This window comes from Cannabis sativa, chromosome 2, assembly GCF_029168945.1.
Source record: "Cannabis sativa cultivar Pink pepper isolate KNU-18-1 chromosome 2, ASM2916894v1, whole genome shotgun sequence".
NCBI lineage: Eukaryota > Viridiplantae > Streptophyta > Magnoliopsida > Rosales > Cannabaceae > Cannabis > Cannabis sativa.
In genome coordinates this window covers 77,330,334-77,335,701 of record NC_083602.1, presented here as the reverse complement: position 1 = coordinate 77,335,701, position 5,368 = coordinate 77,330,334, and positions in this window count along the sequence as shown.

The following is a 5,368-nucleotide window of genomic DNA, read 5'->3' as shown; positions in this document are numbered from 1 at the left end:
CCATTTCCAAAAGCGTGCGATTTCTTCTTTCTGCAACTCCATTTTATTGTGGAGTGCTAGGGGCAGTCAATTGGGATTCAATGCCAAGTTCAATCAAATAATCTTTGAACTGAAAATCCATATATTCTCCACCCCTATCAGTTCACAAGATCTCTAAGGTTTTACCCAATTGGTTTTCAGCCAATGCTAGAAATTCCTGAAACTTTTCAAACGTTTCAAATTTCTTATGCATAAGGTAAATATGACCATATCTAGAGTAATCGTCAATGAAAGTGACAAAGTACTCATAACCACCTCTAGCTTTGACATTCAGTGGTCCACATAGATCTGAATGTACTATGCCTAGTGGTTCCTTGGCGCGCTCTCCCTTTGCAGAGAAAGAACATTTTGTCATTTTGCCTTCTAGGCAAGATTCACATACTGGTAATACACCTAAGGTGATATTTTTTAATAGACCACATTTGGTTAACCTGTGTAGTCTATGATAGCCTATATGACCAAGACGTAAGTGCCATAAATATGTTTCATCATCATTATCGATCTTTTGCTTTTTGTGGTTTCTAGGTTTAGCTACTTTAAACAGCTCGTTATTAAGCGCAAATGGTTATTCAAGTCTTAGAACATAATGTTAGATTTTATTTTACCAGGACCATAGATCTACTAACAAGTATGTTGTTTAACATCCTAAATATGAACTTTTAAAACGATAATAAACACATATAAAGTTTAGGAAACCTTACATCGGTTGCAGCGCAATAATATGTCTCCTTCCACTCAGATCTCTAACCCTTGCATCCTTTCTGTCGCAGAGTATCACCAAGATCTGAGTCCGAATGTACTTCTCTTCAATTTGGATTCTTCACGATCTTCCAGACTATGATTGAGGTACCACTTGATGTGTGTGGGCACTACTCTATCACTCAAGGTTTTCGAAATTAGAAGAAGAAAAGAGAGAGAGAGAGAGAGAGAGAGAGAGAGAGAGAGAGAGAGAGAGAGAGAGAGAGAGAGAGAGAGAGAGAGAGAGAGGTCGGCTATAGAAGGATAGTGAGTGGCGCAATTTTTCTGAAGGCAATCTCTTGAATCTCTTATTTTGGTGTGAGCCATCACTATCTATTTATAGGTAACCACTAGATTTAGGTTAGTAATTATTTGGCATTAAAATAATAAAAATAATAATTGGAAAAAGCCTCTCCAAGTGGTCGGCCATGGTGTTAATGGGCCCCACTTGGTATTTTGCAATTTGAACAATTTTCATTTCTATTTTCTCGAAAAATGCCAATTTTCCAATTCTAACCATTTAAATGCCAAAACTAATTATTTAATAACTAAAATAAATTATTAATAATATTTTCATTTAATGTAATTGTTAATTAGACATATAGAGTCTCTTAACTAATAAATAAAACCTAGAATCTCTTTTCTTCACAATTTTGCCCCTGCTTAGTGAAAATTCATAAACTAGACATAGTCTAATTCTAGAATTATAATTGATTAATTAACATCAATTATCTTCGTCTTAGAAGCAGTATGGTCTCAACTAGAATGGGGACCGTGGACCTATATTACTGAGCTTCCAATAACCTCAACCGAATTTACCAAGTAAATTCCCTAACTTATTAACTCCTTGTTGCATCCACTCTTAGAACTTGGAATTGCACTCTCAGTTATATAGAACGCTCTATATGTTCCCCCATATAGATACGCTATCACATTTAACCATCGTTATAATCTCAATTGATCAAAGATCCTCTATATAGATAATTTACACCCAGTAGGGATAAATTTAGCGTTTCACCCCTCAATGTATTTTGCTCCTTAAAACACTTAGCTACCTGTAAATGATGTTTTAGTGAACTAAAATATAATAACTGAAACAAGAGCTCTTCCATTTACTTCTATTTAGCTAAGCTCGAAGGAAATCATCACTTGACTTCTAAACACCTATAGAAGCTATAGATTCCATATTTATGTTTAGCGCTCCCACTCAATCATACTATCATGTTCCCAAAATATACGTATCCCCCTGACCCAAAAGTAGGCTTAACTAACAAATCAAAGAACATAAATAGCACTCTTGAGATTGAGCCTAAGCATATTAGGATTTAGATCTTTTGATCTAAGATCAACTAGCGATATTGACTTGGAAAGATACAACGGTAAATATTATAATATCTTAACTAAGATCAATATCGCTCCAGTCCAATGTATACTCCATACATTTGAAACTAGTATACTTTGCCAATGTTCTGGAAAGAACATAACACTTATGAAAAGTGTAAGTACACTTCATCGCTGATTATCACATCAGTGTAAATCCAAAGCACTGATGAAACAGGGACTTAGTCTTTCGAATCATATAATCACAATCACATTCCGCTATGTTGACATCACTGCAATTGTGAATGACTATATGTTCTGGACTTAACAAATTTTGTACATATATTAAACCATCACTTCTAATCTCTTATTGATAACAAATCAGATTAGATTGTAATGAGTTTTATTTAGGGCATAAAATCCCAACAAACTCCCACTTGCACTAACATAAAACAAGTTGTGCATTCCAATCAATCTGTTGTCTTGATCTTCAAATCAAGTGTAGTATATTTGACTCAACCCAAATTTCTGGAACCAAGTTCATAAAACATTACGAAACATCCTTCACTATATGCATTACTTCATCAAGGGTTACTGCAATCCTTACTGCTTATTAAGTACATCTGAATAAACAAAAGACATATCTCTCATTCTTTAAAGAATGAAACAGAGATAATACAGTGTAGAATTTTCTTCAGTTGAATAACTTTCTAGTAATTTCGAATTTACAAAGTTATATATCTTCACTGATGGAGCTTGAATTATTATAGATGGGTTTTAACACTCTTCTAGAATAACTCCCCCACCCCAGAGTAACTACCATCTCGATTTCTCAATGAGTTGGTGTAGATATAAGGATTACTAATACATAGTTCCTTATTATCTAACATATAGGTTACTTTCATAAATCTTTCTTGACTGTCCCTTAATGTTCCTTATTTGATTACATCTCAGATGGCTCCCACTCAACAGTAGGTGTCTGGTTAAATTATACATTTAACCTCTTACTATTGTTTTGAGGGATATCTAGTTGTGACATATTATCTTAGTCTGAAACTTCTAGACTAAGTCATCAACATAGCAATGAAATATAAAATGCTTGCTAGAGATTAAGTAATCAAATTGAGATACCATAAAATTTTATGAGGATTAAAAATCTTTGCTCAAGTCATTCGAATAGACTATGCGAGAATTCTTCTATCTTATTCTCATAATTCTAATAAGTTATTTCTATCCACATGAATGGTTAGATTTACTTTCTCAGTAGTGTTCAGTTCCTATCACAAGTGTCAACCAAATGAAGATGGGTAAAGAATTTTAAAATTCTCCCACTTAAATAAGGTAGTGTGATACATTGTCAAAGAAATTTATTGGTATTAATTTCTATTACAACAGTAAATATAAACTGGAGCATATAGTCAAGATCAAGAATTTATTCTGATAATTGCTAATTCATTATATTACTTCCATGTTTAAAAATATGTGTGACAAAGAGTACTGTGGTATATAGTCCACCCCTAAGTATATAGAGATTAGGATCCACCCCTAAGGGATATAGAGATCACGGTTCTCTAAGTGTTATAGAGATTATGTGGAGTTACGAATATAATCCAGAGTTCAATAGATATAAAAGATCGTTGAACTGCAGATTATTCTTAACTTTTTCTCCACCCCTTATCAGATCAAAAGATCTTTTTATTAAACAAATTCTTAATAACTGTTTTAGAATTAACAATTATTCATAAACATAGAAAATAAATTCTTAATGTTTATGTAGTATTAACTCTTTGAAGAGTTTAAGATACTATAGAATTTGTATCAATAATAAAACACATACACATACAATTATTAAAACATATAAATATAATTGGTATTGGTTACACAAGATAAAGTAAATGAAGCTCAATTCATAAATTGCAATTTATTTCCAAAATAGAAAAGTTTATTATAAAATCTTCCAAAATTAAAGGAAATGTTTGCAACAATATGAAAAAAAACAACAGGGAATAAAATCCCAAACTAATAATTGAAATCCAAACTATTCTGAAACTAAAACAATTAATTCAAAAATAAATAAAAAAATACGAGCTTCATCTTCATCTTGGACGAACTCCAACCCTTTGTCCAACTTTTCGATTCAACTCGTTAAGATAGCATCCGAGTTCAAGCAGCTTGGGTTGTAATAAGAAGAAAAACAAATAAACATGGTTAGTAGGTCCAGAATTAATAATCCAAATGGATGATAATTCACTAACACTCATCAGTTTATAGGAAAAGAAATACCTTGTTTGTTTGCAAGAAGTTTAGGACATTGGGATTTCCAATGGCCTTTTTCATTGCAATAGAAGCATTTTCCTTTTAGTGTATCACTAGGAGTAGCAGCCTTTTTCTTTCTAACTGTTTTCACAACTTGAACAGGCTTCTTACTATTCTTCCACTTCTTCTTTGTCTTGGGTTTGGAAGTAGAGGCAAAATTTGCCTCAGCATTAATCATCCCATTACTATTTCCAGAATTATGAGGTTTACTCCGTTTCTTCTTGGGTCCTCCAATCAAATTTTCATATGTGTGAAGGTCATTGACGAACGTGTGAAAGTCTTGTTCCTTCTTATTCATAACATAATTTGAGGTGTAGGGCAGAAAAGCTGGAGTCAGACTATTCAAGATAAGACTCACTTGAGTTGCCTGATCCATTTCAGCTTCATGGTTCTGGGCTTCCTGGAAATAACTTGCCATCTGGAGAAGGTGATCACGCACTGATGGGGTTCCATCCGTGCATTGATAAATTTCTTTGTCGCATCAAAGCGGGACTGAATTGATGCCATTCCGAATAGCTCAGTTAACTGCGTCATGATTTCTGCAGCCGTGACAGTGTTTGCAAACCTTGTTTTCACGGTGTCAACCATGCTGGAAAGCATGAAGTATCGAGCTTTATTGTTAGCATTCTGCCAACGCTCGTACTTCTCTTTAACAGCTTTTGTTGCATTGTCACCAAGCTGTTCAGGAGGTGGTTCAGTTAACACAAACAAGGCACTTTCACCTATAAGAGCAATGTTAATGTTCTCTCTCCTTTTTGGGAAGTTAGATCCACTCAGCTTATTATCAGTCAACAGTGATAACATGGGATTTGTCATGGTCATATTGGATACTACGAATAACAATAAATACAAATCAATTAAGGTTTAACACAAAATCTCATTTAGAAATTATTAGCACATAGCAAGTAGGAATGACAAGTGAAAATACTAAAACATACAATCCTAAATAATTTCC